The following is a 20,809-nucleotide window of genomic DNA, read 5'->3' as shown; positions in this document are numbered from 1 at the left end:
TTAAATATGGCGACCATCAGTCACTATAAAATCCCGTAGTTGCTGCTCTACAGATGATTCTGTGGTGAATAAAGGACGTATTTCCATCATAAATGCCTTTTAAGATTACCATTTGCATATTTTGTTGTTTTAAAATCAATTTTTATACCGATCCCTCACAGGTAGAGCCTCGTTCTGGTGTGGTGGGGCCATTTTTAAATATGACGACCATCAATTACTGTAAAATCCCGTAGTTGCTGCTCTTACGGATGATTCTGCAGTGAATGGTGGATGTGTTACCATCATAAATGCATATTAAGATTACTGTTTGCATTTTTTATTGTTTTATAATTTCATTCTACCAGTAAAAACGGGTTCTCTTAATAAAGTTATCGACAATATGTTTGCAACAAGGCAAAGTGGAAGATTCAAAATTGTCAAATTGAATGTTTTAGACGATGATCAGCTGTCAGCTGTTCTGTGTAGTTAGACTATAAGAAGGTACTATTCAGAGATTTTTTTTTATTTATCTTATTTGCAATCGTTGATGCACCAGTTTTAAGCATTTTTAGAGTTGTAGCTGGTACGTGCGACACTCACCAGGTTTTGCAAATAGGCCAAGATCGGCCCATGGCTGTGGTGGGGAGAGTATGATGCGTCCGAGTGTAAAAACAGCCTGTTCCATGTTTTTCCAATGGATGGAGTGTTCTCGAGTAGAAGTATTGAATAATGTGCAATATTTTGACATTGATAAATTATCTTTTCTAATTTTATAAGTTAGCCATTGACAAGTTCTGCAGGGTGTTAATCACAAGGCCTGATATGGAAAATTGTGGGGGAATTAACCCAATCTCTCACTCTTATTCATCTACATTCACACGTAGGCCTACATACCAAAAAGCACAATGATATTTACTGTATAACAAACCTTCTAGTTTTAACTTTAAAAACAATAACATTTTGGGCGGAAATCTCTTGTATATCCCCATAATTGTCAATGTTAGAGATTTATCATGTAACTACAATTAGTACATAAGTGCGGCCGTTTAAAATTTGACCACGTGGAGAACACGATCATATTTTATATTATTTTCGGCTATATGTACTATATTTTATACATTACTTTTCATAATTCATTTCACATGAAACTGATCTTGTGTAATTTGATATCTATTTCATAATTTAGATATTGGTTTTAGAGTTATTTCAATGTCAATGGTCTATTGCATAAATATATATATGGATTCATGCCTATATTTTGGTACTAATTTCTGGTCGTACATAATTTGTTGTTGAAATGCAAAAACGTGGCACCATAAATTAAATTGTATTACTCCACTTTCTTTTGTTTTAAGAAACATGAAAGGTAGGGAAAGCAAGCTAAAACACAATGCTGCACTTTTGTCCGTCATGTCCGTGCTTGGCACTCCCCGGATCTCTGCTTGCTTTTACATGGCTAGTCAGCTGGCGAGTATTTTATTCTTTCCATGGTGTTTACATAGGCTAAGACAACAAGTTTAAACGGCAATCCTAAATATTTGCCAATCATTTTCTTTTATCCACTTGACACATACACCCAAGACCTAAGCAAGGTAGTGTTGGCTGGCCAATTATCTGATCAAATGGGAACCTCCTATACAAACAGTGACACTCCAGTCCAGATTGAAACATAAACCTTAGAGATTTTACGCAGTTCAGTATTCACAATAAATCATTTGCACATTCAATAACACACAATTACAGAAAAGCTATTACCAAATTTTGAACGTTTTGAACATGTCAGCCCAGCTAAATCTGAACTACTTTATAAAGTATACTGAGTGTAGCGATCAAGTATCAGATACATGCTTTTAAACTATAGAACATCCTTTGATTTAATTCGTAAAGATTAGAACGATAATTAGATCGATTCAACATTGGATATATCTTAAAATATTACTGAAGAATGCCATAAAGTACTTAAGGCGGAGCCTCCCTTTAAAAGGACGCCAAGGTATGGCGGCGTTCATTGTGTAAGTGGACACCAAACAGGCAACACGCGGGCACACGCTCCAGAAAATGCCACTTTTTAGTTTTCCCTGGCCACAAAAACACAGACAGACTGCTAAACGGTCAGCGCAAAGTTGCTGCCGATTGAACTCTGTTGTTATATTCAAAGTCTATCGCGACTACAAGACAATTTTTTAGGAAATTCGAGCGTTTGTGGTGGGGAATCAATGACCGTTGGTGATTTGAACCAACCGTCAATCAAAAGCTTGCATAATCTCTGTTTGCAGGATTAGCAAAATGTGACAAGATCAGTTTGTGTAATTAATGTTATAGAAATCAAACATCGTACTGGCCAAGTGTTTGGCTGGGAGGAGACCCCACTAATGCGAGAACCTGGGATTGAAAAGTGCGGCTTTAAGAATGGGTAGCTAAATTTCTGCTTATTTGTGAAGTTTAGAAATTATCATTAGAGCAGCTAAATATTGGACATATCGCTATTTTTGTTAATGAAGAAAGCGAAGCTATATGACATACACCCTGTATCTTTAGACACATAATATGCTAATTTATGAAGTTTAGAAACAATAATTAGAGCAGCTGAATATCAGGTATATCTATTCCATAATATTTTGTTTATGAAGAAAGTCCAGCTTTCTGATATATCTATACAAATTTTTCTTCAGGAACGCCCAGGTAATTTTGATTTTGATGAACTTTTCAGACCAAATCTTACAAAGCAAACTTGAATCAAAATAATTTAATATGCGATGCTGATAATATTTTGAGATCATCCGTGACTATGATTTTGGCTGACTTCTGTCATAAAGACGTGTTTGATAAAAATTTATATGTTTCAGGAAATTTGCCGTATCTGTGTGCCCCTAGAAACATGATCCCACTTGCGACTAAATCATATTAAGTTCACTTCATATTTTGAAATACATCTGATACAAACAAAACGGATTTCATACAAGCATTATAGTGCCTTCTGTATTGTGTGGAGCTAAAACAAATGGTAGAATGTAAGATAAGCCGTAATTTGAAATGTAATCTTTTGGGGTATTAGGTAAGTCTTGGTCCTATTTCATGAAAACTGTAACGGATATTTGTATATTACAAAAGGTCACCTTAAAGAAAAATAAATCGCTTTACTAATGATAGCCCACAACCAGGTTATGTATAAGTTAGGCTCGGCGTATGACTTAAAACAAAGACATGTTCGTGGGTCTCGAAATCTTGATTCTGCGGTACCCTTCAACATATGACTGTGACAGCTGTTGCGTCCCAATATTTTTTCAATTAAAAGTCTATTTCATATTTGTGACATGGCTTTCTAGCAAATAAAACAAATTTCACACAAGGCATTGCCGAAAAGTCTATTTCGTAATTGTGACAGGTTCTTATAGCAAATAAAACAGATTTCATACAAGGCATTACCCTTTATTATATGTCTAGGTTAAAAAATGGTAGAATTTGACGTTTAACAAAAAAGATGCGATTCGCAACACTTTGACTTTACAGTTCCCTTTTCCAATGCTTTTTCTGTTAAAAGTCTCTTTCATATTTTGATATGACTCCGTAGCAAATAAAACAGATTGCATATAGAGAATTGCCCTTTTTATGTTTAGGTAAAAATTGGTAGAATTTGAGATAAGCAGTGACTGTTGACATTAATTTGCAATATAAAGTTTGGGGTATAGGGTAAGTTTTGGTCATAGTTTATAAAAGCTACGGAAGATATTGCATATTAAAATATGTCGTCTAAAAGAAGAATAAAAACCCTTTCCAATGTTAGCCCACAAGCTAGGTTATGTAAAGAAGTAAGCTCAGCAGACGACTTACAAGAAGACAGGTTAAACGAAAAGGCATGCGAGTTGGCAATACTGTAATTTTGCGGTACCCTTCAAAGTATGACCGGTAGACCTATAGCATCCCAATATTTTTCCTATCAAAAGTTTATTTCACATTTTGACATGTCCTTGTAGCAAATAAACAGATGGCATACAAAGCATTGCCTTTTGTGTTATGCCAAGGTAAAAAATTGGTAGAATTTCAGATTTTTGGGGTATGGGTAAGTTTTTGTCCCATTCATAAAAAAATCTATCGAAGATATTGCATATTACATATGTCATTTTAAAGAGGAATAAATTTACATTCTGATGATATCCGACAAGTCAAATTACGTTAAAAAAACTTAGCAGATGACTTACAAGTGCTACAAGAAAAAAGCACATGGATAGCAAAACGGTTATTTAGTGGTACCGTTCAAAAGTCGACCATAAAGTTATTGCATCCCTATATTTTTTCTGTCAAAATATATTTCGTATTCCAGGGATCCCAAGGCTTCTAAAAAGATAGGTTTGTTATCCTTGGGGTGCAAGTAGACCCCTCTGGCCCACGGCCTAACATATCTTGACTGCTTACATAGCGTCATCCTTTTATAGGATCAAATACCGTGCATTTTATGCATAAGAATTGTGTTTTTTGCCTGTATTTACCCTTTAACAAGTCAGGTGATGAAGAAAATTTAAAAGAATTTTCAAATAACTCTTTTCACAGTTTCTTATTGAAATTATTCAACCTAAAGTTACCCAACGACTTATGTAGTTGACATTTACTAGGTGAGAAATACCTGTCTGGCAGCCATTTTGAAAAAAATGGTTGCCACGGCAACGCTTTGGTAGATTTTCAGTGGCTCGGTATCTGAATTTGTTCAGCACATATTAAGACACATCTGAGCCAAGTTTGGTGCTTTTATCACAAAATGCACAATGGGTTTGCCATGCCGCACCACTAATAGTCTGATTAAGTCTTCCTACATGTGGTAGTGAGGTGCATGACCGTCACGGTAGATCGACCCTGTGTGATGTTATTCAGCTTGATCGACCGTATGCTGGTAGATCGCCCCGTTAGGTACAGGACGGACAATTGATTCGATCCTGTGATGGTATGGTGAATCTACCCGTTTGAGATGCATAATAGTTTATATACCTTCGTTTTTTTATTTTATGGATCACTCTTTGACCAAGCAGTTTTCCAAAGGTCATAAAAGTTGAATATTCGCCATTGTAATATAATTTGAAAATTAAAAGAAGACGAAATAGGCCAAATTTTTAACGATCTTTACTGATCAATATTACTCTTATTGACTGCGGATGTCAATTCAGAAATTGAAACACACAATAATGAAATTGTCGCCCAGATATCGGAGGGAAACTACACCGAATATATTAGGAGAGCATCGGTGGTATGGATTTTTTTTATATCTGGAAACGTTTCCTACTAGTCTGTGCAACCGGAAATTAATATGATTATTGTTGTATTGCACATATGTTTTACTCACCGCCCGTCTTAATTGCTTCAGTTCACTTTTAATTAAAGTGAAAATACTATGATTCAAAAATAAAAATATGTCGCACTGAAAGCACTGAACAATTCTGCAGTGATAAGACAGTACGAATTTAGAAATAGTACACTTAATGTTAGGTATCGGGTTTTCTCCAAGGTATTCGATTGCTATATACTATCTGTATGAAAGACAGGAAGCCCTAATTAGATGTTGTGTTGATGAAGAGATGTTGTGAAATAAGAAAATTCGTTAATGTGTTTTTGACAATAAGTTTCCTGCATACTAAGGGACTGGTCAGTTTCTTCAGCCTGGGGGGGGGGGGGCGGTGGATTCATGGGGGGGGGGTCACCCTGTTTTTGACTTTGGTGATAGGGGGGGTCACCATGTTTTTGAAATGCCAATAGGGGGGTCAGTGTGTTTTTGAATTTTGACACAGGCTCATCATTGCCTAAAATGCTAGTGTCAGCCACAAAATTCATCATTCAGTTGTATTTTTCGGCGCGCCCTTCGGGCACGTAACTTTAATAATCAGTCATATTTTTCAGCACGCCAACTTTAACATATCAAGCATACATACATCAGAGATATCTGTATGTTCAATATTTTTCAGCGTGCTCTTCAAGCTCATTACTTTAATATATCATACATCTTTCAGCATGCCCTTCAGGTGCATGACTTTAATATACAAGGCATATATATCAGAGATATCAGGATGTTTCATATTTTTTGGCGCGCCCTTCGGGCGCCATACTTTCAGAGATATCTTGATGTTTGCTAAGTGAAAGTGTACCATTATGAAATCTACATTTCATATGAAAAGGATGACAAATTCCTGATACTTTTCTGTTCTCTCTGTGAGAATTCAGTACGAGAAAGCAACATGCACAAATATTTCACAATATATATTTGATACAGTGACTTATTTTAGAGATAGAAAATGACAAGATATCTTTCCTTCTCATTGATGCAATTATTTTCCTTTGTTTCATAGGTTTTCTGTAGAAAGATGCTTTTTTATGAACAAAATAACAGTTAAAAAAGGCAGTTTTTGTCATTATTAGCTGTGCTTTTATGGTTTCAATGTTACACAAGAAAAGGTCCTCTCAGACACTTGTACACATCAGATTTGGCTAAAAAAGCTCTCTATGGCTCCTCAGTAGATTTAATTGGATGGTTGGCAAGTCTTAACACCCATCAAAGTTTTTGATTCACTGCTTTTTCCTCTTTGATATTAATGATTGACATCCATTTCTGTACAACAGTTCAGGACATCTGGTTAAGCAGAGAAAGTGTGAAATACATTCACAGCTCATTCAAAATACAGCTCATTCAAAATGTACTGTATTTAAACTTTAAGATTGACACTTTGAAATTCCTATCTTACAACTGACATGTCAACAATTTCACTAAAACATAGAATGACTATTTAAAATATAAATATATGTAAAATGTAAAATTATAATATATATATATATATATATATATATATGTATATAATTTATGCCCATCTTTTGTTTTACCTTTGTCGCGCCCGGGGGGGGGGGGGGGGGGGGGTCACCCTGTTTTCGAAATTTGGAATAGGGGGGGTCACCCTGTTTACAAAATTTGGAATAGGGGGGGTCAGCCACTTTTTGACGTCGGCAAAAAATAATCCACCGGCCCCCCCCCCAGGCCGAAGAAACTGACCAGTCCTGCATACTAAGACTGCACTATACCTATAATATGACTGATATTACATAAGGGTAAAAGCAAGTGGTCCATGAAAGCACATTGGAATATCTATGGTTTCTAGCTTTTATTCGATTAAAATTAGCACATGTTCACATTTTAATTTTACAAGAGATATTCAGACGGCCATTCCCCGATTCCTTTATATAACACATTTTATAGAACCACAAACATACCTGCATACCTCTCGCACCTTCCTTGTGTATTAAAATTATGTATGAAGAATCCTACAGAAGAGATTTAGGTAATGAGAAGCGAGACATCACTTATTACCTATTAGGGGCCGTGGATAATTAAAAGACGCGCACGGTAAACGTACCTTCCAAGCTTACCGGGGGGACGAGGGGGTTTTTCTGTATTTCGATTACCGTGCGCAAAACTTGCAATGCATGTTTTTATATCATAACATCTTGCTACACGTTTTTGTCGCGGTATATTGTTTTGCGTGTACCAGGCCAGTGTGGCACTGGCGCTTCACCATTCTTTCGAGATACATGTGATTGAGTGCGCATGTAAAATAACGTAACAATAATCCTGGATACACTATTTTAATTCAGTTCATTCTATTGGTTGCATCATTGTCGAGTTCGCGCTGAACATAGCTTGATTTTAGAGGGAGTATGCATAATTTCATTACATTATTAGAAATTGTAGGTATGCTGATACAGAATGAGGCTTGGTCGGATTTTCGCACTTCCAAACTTTCGTTCAGGAGGGGAGTTGAGGCCTAACGCAGTTAGTCGCGTTTACGGTGCGCACACGTTAATTTTCTGGCGACTGTCACAAAAATAATAGTGATTCAGACAATTGCATAAAGAATACATATTCATATTATAGGTCAGGGTCATAACGATATGAAGTATTCATATTCTTAGATAAAATTTTCATTGGGGAAATCTCTAGACATCTCGAAACTCCCGTCATAGCTCCTAAATTAAAGAGACCAGTAGAAAAATTGGGTTGTGTGTAGATCTAGCCCAATGGTGGCGCTCTAAGGGAAAATTGATGACCGTGTGTGCCCCAATAAGGCCATGGACTGTGTTGTGTCAATCATCTAGGTCTGTCAAAACAGGGAAAAGAGGTACATTTAAAGGATGATCCATGGATTTGAATATCCTTTTGAAATATGGTAAATAATTTTCTAAGATGAACAGCTATGTAAGCGCTTAATTGACAATGAGGTTTTTTAATAAAGACGTCATTATGTACTCTCCTTTCCCAAAAGTTATCATATTTCAACATCTGGTAATGGAAATCATCTGGTACCAACAACAACAGACTACATTGGTGTGTAACTGTATTTGCAATTATTACATATGTACCACAGATTACCAATCTGTTAGCAGCAAAATGAAGTTGGTATTTTCACAGACAGAGGTAATATAGTCTGTTTTTTCACATATTCTCAAAAAATGTGAAACTTTTCTAAGTATTTTAGCATTTGATTGAGCTATTATCACTGATTTTAAATATTTTTCTAACTGCTTGCTTTCACAGATAACCAAATATTTTCATCTCTTTGTAATTAAAACGATAGTTTTATACAGATAAGCTGTAAATGCATAGAAGTTGGCATATAGGCATCCATATTCAGAGCAAAATTGCAATGAGAAGTTTTGTTACGTTCTTTGAAATGCAGTCTGGACTACTTCAATGACTCAGTTTGACCTTCCTTTTAAGTCCATCTCCAGATTGGCAGGTTTAAAATTCTTTAATGTTTTAATGATGACTGCATCAAAATAAGACTTACATAGCCCCTGTGTAGTATGGTAGTGATGGTTGAATAGTATACAATGATAAACTGGAATCATCAAGATTACAGTCCTTGAATAGAATCAGTGCAGGATATCTAAACTCAACATGTTTGATTAAGTAAGAGAAAAGACCAAAATATTTAAATCTCCAAATTTTATTACCGTTGGCATTTAGACATTTACAAAAGACAATATCTGAAAAAGTACATACTGTATCTGTAAAATGAGATGTCAATGAATGTACAAGTCAGCTGTCAACCACATTAAACATGCTGGAGTTTGTATAAGGTCAGGTTTGCATAGAAAAGATAAACTAACTTCTATGTTACCTGAAACTAAAAGAGCTTACTAACTTTCCAGTGTTGGACATCAGAAACACAACTATTTCAATTGTTTCCTAGTTGTGTAGTAAGTATATGTAACATTAAATTTCAATACATATTGAGATCAGATAAAAATGCAAGAATATTGAAGTCAATGTAGTCCAGGTAATTTGAAAATTGTGATTGAAGCTGAAAACAACAGGTCATTTGTCTAATGATCACTAATAAATGTAAATTTGAACCTTGGAAGAAGCAAATTTATATAGTGTCAGAGGGATAGGTAGACAAAATTGTTTATTCAATTTGTGGGGTGGAGTGACCTGATATCATCCTTTCATCTTATTAATTCTGTGAATATGACATTACTTTAACATTTTTTAAAAATGTCTGGCAACGTGTGAACAAAGTTTATGGCTTGTATACCCAACTGAAAAGCTATCAGATAAGTGATATTTGAGATGGAGACATTTTTACCCAAATTGACAAAAATTGCTCAAAAATAGAATCTAGTGTATTTCCTAATTATATGGAAGTACTCACTTGGGTCATCCTAGGGGGGACCTGTACACATAACGTCAAAGCTGTCTGACTAGCAGTTTTAAAGAACAAAACAAATTGACCAAAATTGACAAAAATAGCCTAAAAAACTTGAAGATTTTGGCTTAATTTTAGAAATCATATTCAGTCATACCTACAGACATGTATACTGCGGTCTGGTCAGAATTTTCCAGAAGATTTTTGACCAAAAATGGCATAAATTGCCTTAAAATTACAAATTTACACATTTAATCACAATGTCAACAAATCTCCAGAAGGTAATCCCTGCTGACCATTGAACCTAATGTTAAAACTGTCTGACAAGCAGTTTTGAAGAAGAAGATTTTAAAGATTTTTCGATCAAAAATGATAATTATTGCCTCAAAATACATCACATCACAGTTTGCACAAATCTGTGTAAGGTCATCCCTAGGGACCTGTATACCAAATATCAAAGCTGTCAAGACAGATAATTTTTACCGAAATCAGCTTTTTGAGCTCATTTGCCTAAATCAGAAGTTTGCAATAATCATCTGTTGCATCTACGCAACAAACATCATGTCTCTAACTACTGTGGTTCTCAAAATATTTGAGGGGACGGACATCCTCATAAAGGGCATACATACATACATACATACATGCAGACATACCGGTAAATACATACAGACTGACAACAGATGCCGGATAGATACCCATCCTAATAGCTTCTAAAGACTATAGTCTTAGTAGCTAAAAAGATGATATAGTAAGATAGGTCATATCTCATTGGACATCACATTACCAACTTAATGGCATAGTGCACAGCTGACTTGAACTTGTTGCTGACAGCTCTCAGACTGTAGGACAGGACAATACCAACTTGATGACGTACGAGTAATGACTTTTACTTGATCTGCTATGGGGCTCCCTGCGGCTAATCTGCAATTAGAGAACACCATGCATTTTATAAAACATGGCAATCATCATCATTGTCAATTATTTGTCTATACAAATCATTCAACTGTATCTTTCACTTTGAACTAACACTAAAAGATAATAGAAACACTAAAATGATACAACAAAATATAAAGCTGTGTACAACACAAGAGACAATAACAAAATAAAATGTGTAGAGAAAGAGTAGAAAGAGAATAGTAGCAGCTGATGGGACAAAGATTTCTTTTCCTGTTTATGACCTTGAATGCTGGCAACACATTGCAATGCTGTATACCTTGTATGTTGGAAAACTGCAGCAATATGGTGAATATTTTCACATTATCTTTGGTATCTGCTCTAAGCATTGGCAATGGTATTCATGAGGTTAAACATTTTCTGCTGCTCCAAAAGCAGTAGCAAAAATGCAACAGTGGCTGCAAGAGAGATACTTTAAACCTGACGTTAAACCTCGGATCGAAAAGGCCCAGGATCAGGATTATCTATGGTGTTAAAAAGATTATGAGGTGTTTCTGTCTTTTGTTCTCCTTTGAAATTGCGATCGTTATATAAATACCGGGTATATTGCTATTTGCTAGATTTTCAGACTAAGTCCTCACCGGGCTTTAAGTGGATTTGATGTTATCACCCTGAATCTATTAGTCTCTTCTGTGAATGGCTTAAGTCACGGTAGTCTCGCTTCCAGACCTCGTCGCTTCGCCAGTGCAAAGTGCGCCGCTGGCGGTTAGGACATGGCGAGTCGCGGAGTATCGAGCGCCGAGTCGCGAAGCGACGAGGGTCTGGTGACTACCACTGCATTCCACTGTGATGACGCATCAGGACAGGCAGAGCACCAAATTTAATATGACCTCTGACCTACTTGAATATTCATTCCGAAAAAACCAAGACAAATGCATGTGTTTTCAATATGCGATAGTCAACACCGTACTCTACTCTGTACTCATGTACTCAGTAGACATTGACCATGCTGAAAACTCCCGTGAAAACATATGGAGAGCATGTGAAGCGTGGCATTTAACATTTTGAAAAAAGGTAAATTCCCTGAATGCTGGAAGTCAACAATGTTAGTTCCTGTCTGGTGACAAGACAAATCCTAGCAATTACAGAGCTATTGCTATATCAAGTTGTCTGTCAAAATTATTTACTTCTATACTGAATAAACGACTAATTAATTATCTTGAAATTAACAAGCTCATCTCACAATGTCAATTTGGTTTTAGAAAGAACAGGAGAACTTCAGACTGTATGTTTCTACTAAAAACAGCTGTTACCAAAACTGTGTATGCAAATAAGAAGAAAAAATCTGGAAATTTCTTATATGCAGCTTTTATTGACTTCGGAAAGGCATTTGATAGTGTTTGGAGAAAAGGGCTGCTTTTAAAGTTACAAAATATTGGTGTCACTGGTTAATTTTTACAAAATTATTAAGACTATGTATGAAAATGTCACATATAAAGTAAAATTGCCTACAAGTCTTTCTCAAAGCTTTACAACTTCCTGTGGTGTTAAACAGGGATGTAATCTTTCACCAACATTGTTTAATATTTTTGTAAATGATTGTCCTGATATTTTTGAGAGGTTTCTGATTACCCCATTGACATTGATGGTGTCAAACTAAATTGTATTCTGTATGCTGATGATCTAATGCTAATTTCAGAAACTGCAGGAGGTCTTCAAAATTGCCTAAATAAGCTTGATTCATACTGTCAACAGTGGGGTCTCAGTGTAAATATCTCCAAAACTAGTACAATGATTTTCAACAAAAGTAACTGCTTGATCAAGAATAAAGCTTTCAAATTGCATGATCAAAACATAAAACAAGTCAAAGAATTCACTTATTTAGGTACAGTTTTACTCCAAATGGCAAGTTTAAAATAACCATTAAATTTAAGGAAAAAAGCAGTGAAGGCTTTATTCAGTATTAGAAAATCCATTTTAGAAGAAAAAATGGTTACTCCTGCTCTCTGCATAAAATTATTTGACACACTGATTGTCCCTATACTCTCATATGGATCAGAGATTTGGGCAAGTGAAATTTCAAGTGATGATAATTTTCTTGAAAATTGTGTACTTTATATTACAGATTGTTTTGGGAGTTAGCAAACGCACTCCTCTTGCTGCAATTAGAGGAGAGATTGGAAGGTTTCCATTACGTATCCTTTTCACCATTTCAGTATTGAAATATTGGTTCAGACTTACATGCCTTTCAGAAAACCACATTCTTAAGAAAGCTTTTAATGAAAATATCAAATGTGATTCAAGTTGGATTAACTTCATTTACTAGAATTACAGGTAGTTGTTATCAGAGAAATGTCTTCAAATCTTTTTCTGTAAATCAAAGTTTCAGCTTTTCAAATGTGTACGTAAGAAATTGGAGAAAGATTACATTGACTCCTGGATGAGTCAACTTTATAATGATGAAAGAAAGACTGGTAATGGTAAAAATTGTGTCAATGACACTGTCCTCCCATTTTGCAGCGATACTAACTACTAGTACACACATGACATTCCATTCTTACAGGTTGACTGAGAAAATTCCATTGCAAGTCCAAATTAATCTTTACCCCAGCAATATGAAATGCTCCATCTCATAATGACTTTTACACGTCTGACAGAAAACAACCCTAGGATCAAGACTATCATGTTTTACAGCAATCCAACAAATACTTTGGGAGAAAATGATTTTTTGACAAAAATGGGAAAAATTGCCCCTAAATACAAATATGAAAATTTCACCACAATTGAACAAATCTGACAAAGGTCAACCCTGAATCATACATACAAGTTTTCAAGGCAATGGGATGAATGCTTTCAGAAAAGATTTTTTGACACAAAAATGGGAAAATCGCCCAAAAAATACAATTTCAAAATTTCACCACAATTTGAAGAAATGTAACTTAAGTCACCATAAAGAGCGTGCATACCAAGTTTCAACCAAATCTGGCCAGTGGTTACAAAGTTTTAGCAATTTGTAGGATTTTTCTTTTTTTCCTTCATTTGCATATTTTGACTTTGACATGTTTATTTCAACAAATTCACATCTCCACCCCTCGATGCACCTGTCCATCAAATACTAAGATGGTAGGTGCTGCGATTTAGGAGTTTTTAATGTTGACAGACATACATCCGCACATAATAACTAACATACATACATACATACATACATACATACAGGCAGACCATAGACCCTCCAAAAAACACGGGTCTATGGACAGACAGACAGACAGACAAACAGATAGACATGCATTCATGCATACATTTATTTATTTTTACAGCTTTTAACTTCCAACAGCCGACCAACTTGTCAATATTAGCTTGATCAACTTGATACTACTGCTTATAATAATATAAATGAGAGTTAATTACATTCTAATTAAAGTAAACAAGACTTGCTTATCAACATTTACGTCATAAAAAAACAGCATATCTGTCAGGTTATAAAGAGTCTTCAGCTGGTTATCTTTATCAGTATTTCATCCTATTAACCAAGCACATTTTAACTTTCAAATTAACATTGCAAGTAAGTTCTGTTGAATAAGTTGAGCCTGTAGGTACTCAGAGAAAGCACACAGAAGAGACAAATGTTTGCAACTTAAGAAGTTCAAGGTCATCAAAAGCATTATAAGGAATCATGTAACACTTTCATTGCACTGTTTACACAGATTGCATAATTGCTATAAATAGCACATGAGGAATCTTACAGCCCAGCTTTACCATAAAAACCGTATCACTTTGACCACTCTTTTAATTGATCACTCTATTTTTTTCCTCAAAAAGTAATTTTATTTTATCCTTACCAAGTCAACCATAAATGGAAATTGGAACTTTTGCTATCTCTATTTATTTGACCAACCTATCATGACAAACTATTATGAGCAATTTCTTTTAGATAACATACAGAGCACAATATATGATGGTTCAGAATATGTCAAAGTTGGGATTCAGGAAAGTTGCCTTTACATGTTTTAATCCTCCAAGATGGTAAGCATTTCACCATGAACTGTCAAAAAAGTTGAACATTCTAATAATTCTACACTAAAATTATTTTGGCTTTGTTGATATCCTTATTAATTCAATTATTTAAAATCATAGTAATTATTTTTTTCTGGGTGAATTGATAGGGTTTATACAGTACAAGAGTTACATACAATGTAAGTCAAATTCAGATAAAACATCAATTACCGTCTAACATTGCATCATTCCTATAAATAGCACCTCAGCCTGCAACAGCACAATCATAATCTGCTCATTCACACAGGCAGTACTTGACTTTGAATGAATGACCTACTACATTTCACCTATGTACCAAATTGAAAGCATGACAAAAAAGTACCACAAATTTGCAAATTTCAGCTTGAGTTCACAGAGTCATCTTCAGGTCACTCCTAGGAACCTGCACACCCAATTAGAAAGTAATGGCATACACAGTTTCAAAGAAGATTTTTTTAACCAAAATTGCAAAAATTGCCCAAAAATACAAATATGCTAATTGTGCCATAATTTTGATGAATTCTATTTTGAGTTTTCACAAGGTACCTGCACACCAAATTTTAAAGCGATCCAACCATTGGTTTAAGAGGAAAGGGTTTTTACTAAACTGGCAAAAAAAGAAAGAAAAATTCATTAAAAATAGAAAGCATCAAATATTGACATCAAATCTATATTTTAAATGAGTTGGGCCCAAGGTACCTAAAACCCAAATATGACAATGATCAGATGAGTAGTTCCTGAGTTATTGATTTTTGACCATTTTCGCTTTTTTTTCTACCTCATTAGCATATCTATGGGACTAAAAAGTTCATTTTAACAACGGCACATCTACATCATATATGGCATCACTACACCAAAAATCAGCTCAATACGTGCAGCGGTTTTTGAGTTTTTGCGTTGGACGGACAGACATCCATACATACATACATACATACATACATACATACATACATACAGACAGACATCTCACATACAGACTTTTTTCAACCATATAACCTCCCAATTGCCATATATGTATGGCAAATGGGAGGTAATAATTACGTACTTACAGAGTGTTTAAATCAAACTTTACAATGGAAAATTATTTGCATAACATTTCTGACTTCAGCCTGAGGCGTTGTCTTACAAAGTTTCGTGTTAGTGACCACAATTTAGAAATTGAGCTAGGTAGGAAAAAAACTCCTAAAATTCCTTTACATGAGAGAATTTGTCGTAGATGTAATATGAATGAGTTAGATGATGAATGGCATCTAGTTTTTTTGTACTAATTTTACCAAGGAAAGAAAACATTTATACAATAGTTGTGAAATTACAGATGACGGACTCACTGATGTTTACAAGAGAAAAGCTGTTATCATCAATATCATGAGTTACAATGCATTACCATTAGCAGTTTTCCTGAAAAATACAATTGCTTCCTCCAGTGACTCTGCCCAAGTTGGTAATTAGATACTTTGCAAAGTTGTTTACTCATGTACCGGTTCATTGTTGCATTTATTGCATTCACTGATGCAATTCAGTAATGTAATTATGTAATTTTTTCCACTTTGTACTAAGAGTACTGTACCTTACAACACTCTCTGATAGTGTATGTTGAGTACTAATAAAAATGTTAAATGTTAAAATTAAATCTCCACTTCGCGAACAAAATAGTTTCAGAGGGCCAAAACGTTTAGCATACGTAGCGAATCACGATTGTGTGAGAAGAAGTGACTGTGGTGCATCCACTTGCGTATTCGAAGAAGCTTCTGAGATTGGGAATGCGGTGAGTATTTTTTCTGTTTTGTTTTTGACCCGACGATTTCTTCTTCATCCAGATTTGTTTTAGCACAAGCATTTCTTTCCCGTGCATTATGCATGATAATCTTGCTGGAACTACACGGTGCCTTTTCTCTGTCATGTCTCTTTGTGGGTAAAGAATTGTGTCGTGTCCGTCTTATGTATTTTTCACACCATTGCCTCACAGATAAACATCGCACAATAGGACGATAACAGGAAGTGCCGCACACATGTTGCAAACTCGAAATGTATTGTTGCCACTGGCGTCAATTATACTGCATATATTAGTATGCGAATCTTTCATGATAGAAAGTACGTGTTAATTTTACTTCAATAAAACACTGCCGATAAAAATAAAACAGCAAAAATATAAGCGAGGCTGGTTTCAGAGTATTTTACCGATAAAAACTGAACGTGACCCTTGCGCCATTCCATTGGCAGTGACTGATAATGTATCAGGTGACACTTCGGGTATATACGCGGTTCAACTGTACCTAAATGTCGTTCGTTTTATTCATGTGATGTCTTGTTTGATGTTACACAGTTGAATGAAGATGGCGAGTTTCTGTGTGATCGTGAAGTGGACAAGTTGAAAGCTGTCCTAGGGAAACAAAGCCATCAGTGAAGAGTTTGGCTGATGCAGTGCTAGATTTCAGTCAACTATTCAGCAATATCAAGAGGCGGCTTGTGAAAAAAATCAACGAAGAATGTGCCAGTTTGTGCGAAACATCACACAAGTCCGTGTTCAGAAAGAATGGGAAAGAAGACCTAGAGAACTTCTCTTTCAAGAGGGCATATGCTGAGCTTAATGTGAGAGCACCAACATTGACTGAATTTCTCAAAGCAACAATGCCAGCTCAAAAAATTGGAGAAAATGGATCCATCATTTGCACTGCAGCTTCAGTACTTCTGAATGGCAGAAATAAACACATGGTAGCTATCCAGACAATCGTCGGTGGCATACTCAGACGTGCTCATGCAGGAAGAATGGTAAAGTATCAGAATTATTTTCCTTTTATAAAGTTGTACAATATTGGTTGTAACCTTAATTGTTAGTTAATATTGGTACTATTTGCCTATAACTTTTTCCTTCTAACTTGCTATCAAACCATTGGTATGTTCATTTCCTGCCCCCAAAAGAGTTGATATACATGTCATGTAATATCTCATTTTATTTTATTTTCTGTCTCCTGCAGGCATTTAGAAGACTAAATAAACTACACCTGTGTGTTGCTGATAAATCCATCCTTCATAAGCAGGAAGAGCTTGGTGCCTTCTTTGATCAGGATGTGATTTCGTGGAAAGAAACCATAGAATGCGAAGAGGCGAGAGAAAAGAAGCTTGAAAGAGAAATCAAGTCCCTTGATGATATACTATCCTCGACAGAAATAAACCAGCAGTTGCGATAAAAGACACTAGTCCACCTCTTCAAACAACAAACAGCATGCAAGTCATAGCTGAAACCACACACACTGATAATGCTGTCCTTGATGATGTTGTATTACATCAGCCAACAACTAATCTGCCAGCAAGTGCCACTACCCTGCTTGCATTAAACATAGGGCCAAAGTCCCTGAAGCTACTATAGACATGGATACAAAATTAAGTATTTCCTGACTGTATGAAATTATCTCACTTAGGTCATCCTAGGGACTTGTAAACCAAATATTAGAGCTGTCTGACCAGCGGTGTAGAACAAGCAACTCAACAGTTGACAGAGCTCTGCTGTGTTATGTAGAGAATAACCTTTTGTGACACATGTATTGATGAAGAAGGTGGATATCTTTGATTAACATTGTAAGTGAGTTCTGTTGAATAAGTTGAGACTGTACATACTCAGAGAAAGCACACTGAAGAGACAAAGTTTGAAACTTAAGAAGTTCAAGGTCATCAAAAGCATTATAAGGAATCATGTAACTTTCATTGCACTGTTTACACAGATTGCATAATTGCTATAAATAGCACATGAGGAATCTTACAGCCCAGCTTTACCATAAAAACCCTATCACTTTGACCACTCTTTTAATTGACCATTCTATTTTTTTCCTCAAAAAGTAATTTTATTTTATCCTTACCAAGTCAACCATAAATGGAAATTAGAACTTTCTCAATCTCTATCTCTATCTCTATTGACTATTTTGAGCAATTTCTTTTAGATAACATACAGGGCACAATAAATGACGGTTCAGAATATGTCAAAGTTGGGATTCAGGAAAGTTGCCTTTACATGTTTTAATCCTCCAAGATGGTAAGCATTTCACTATGAACTGTCAAAAAAAGTTGAACTTTCTGATAATTCTACACTAAAATTATTTTGGCTTTGATGATTTCCTAATTAATTCAATTATTTAAGATCATATTAATTATTTTTTCTGGGTGAATTGATAGGGTTTATACAGTACAAGAATTACATACAATGTAAGTCAAATTTTGATCAAAAATGACAAAAAATATTCCTTAAAAATACAGATTTGCAAATTTCATCACAATTTGAACAAATCTAAGTTGGGTTGTCCCTAGGGAGCTGTATACCAAATAACAAAGCTGTCTGACCAGCGGTCATGAAGGAGAAGATTTTTACCAAAAACACCTTTTTTGGCATTAATTTGCCTATTTTCAACAATATCAAAAATTAAAAAAAATAGTTTCTCAAAATCATATTTTTCATCTACACAACAAATATCAAATCAGTAAGTACTGCGGTTCTCAAGATATTTGAGTGGACGGACGCCTCACAAACGGACATACATACATACATACATACATACATACAGACTGACGACGGACGCCGGACGGATACCCATCCCAATAGCTTCTATAGACTATAGTCTATAGTAGCTAAAAAGGAAACTTAATGCAAAAGAGCCTCACAAGAAGGCCGTAGTAAATTACCAATGTCTACCAAACCTAAAGAAGCCATCGAGATTACTCTTTCCAGTGATTCGCCAAGCCCAGAACAACACTTGAGAGATCAGAAGGAAGCCTCTATTCAAAAGTTGAAGAACGTCATCAACACACAAGCAGCTGGATTTCAAATAGTAGGTGACAATGTTGACATCCGGGAAAATGTTCGACACATGACTGTTGATAACCAGAACCATGACTATCACATGTTCCAGTTGATGGCGGTCAAGAACAAGATAACACCAGATGTACATTTAGATCAGATGCAACGCTGTTCACCTCACAGACCCAATAACAGACATTCTGCCAACAGTCCAAGACAATTTGGCACTAAGAGATGAATTCATCATCTTGGTTGGAAGAGTACTGACACAGAGGTTCAGTGCCTTTATAGAAATGGCTGATGTTTTTCCAGAACATATTCCCCATCAATATGAGGATGAAGCCAAGAAGCCATCACAGTTTGTAAGTAACAAGAAGTTAAGCTATTTTGAGTTGAAAACCAATGAAAATTTTACATTTGCACAAAAATGGTCCCTGTGATGTATATGAAAAAGAAAGCGTTTTATTTTCCAATTTAAAACTGAACTTGAAGTTATCACAAGTGATGCAATCTCAGTCATTGCGGTCCACAGTTTGTGTTCATATGTTATTGATTGTCCACTGTACTGTTTACCCAACAGTAAAACAACTACTGTACAGCATACAAGAAAGTTGTACAGTTTTAAACGTGATCGTCTTCATGTATTTTATGTTAGGATTGCATTTAATGTTGACACTGTAACTGTCAGGCTTGCAAGGAATTACTATACAACAATTCATACACTACCAGGTAATTAATGATACATTGGTTTGTTAACTCTACAGGTAATGTTGGGTGTTCTACAGAACAATGAACAGTACACAGAGGAAATGATACAGATAGCTAAGTACGCACATCAATTTGTTCCAGGTAAGTCTGCTGGTTTCTTCCCATGCTACATGATGCACACGAGTAAGATGATTCTCTGTCATTTTATGTCTGTTTTACAAGTTGTTTATCAAAAGCGTTATGAGTTTTAAACACAGAATTCCATTTAAACTATTGTAACTTTTTGTTCACAGATTATTTGCATGCTGCAAAGTAGTATTTTATTATTTTACCTCAGGGCCTTCGATGTCCAATGGAGATGGTGATAATGATGATATGCGGATGTAATGCATGATTACTTCTATAATTTAATTTTTGATGCGTACCAAAAATTATATTATAGTAGAATTCCAGAGTTAGCGCCATATCCTGGGTTTGACTGGACTAGTGACAACTGATGATTGAATTAATTTCAGTGAGCAGAACATTACAAACAATGTTTCAAGGGGGACTAGAATAATTGAAATAGTGTCCAAAATGAGTGACTTTGTCCCTTCAAGGGATGAATAAAGTTTAATTGAATTGAATGGAATATTGTCTCATTTTATCAGTTCAACTCTGAACTCAGTTATCATCATTTTCAGACCATGGCACACTGTTACAAAACACTACCGTTCTTGTCAAAATATTTAAT

This window comes from Ptychodera flava, unplaced genomic scaffold (genome assembly GCF_041260155.1).
Source record: "Ptychodera flava strain L36383 unplaced genomic scaffold, AS_Pfla_20210202 Scaffold_33__1_contigs__length_2856901_pilon, whole genome shotgun sequence".
In the NCBI taxonomy this organism is placed as follows: Eukaryota; Metazoa; Hemichordata; class Enteropneusta; family Ptychoderidae; genus Ptychodera; species Ptychodera flava.
Note: the sequence above shows the minus strand (reverse complement) of the source record.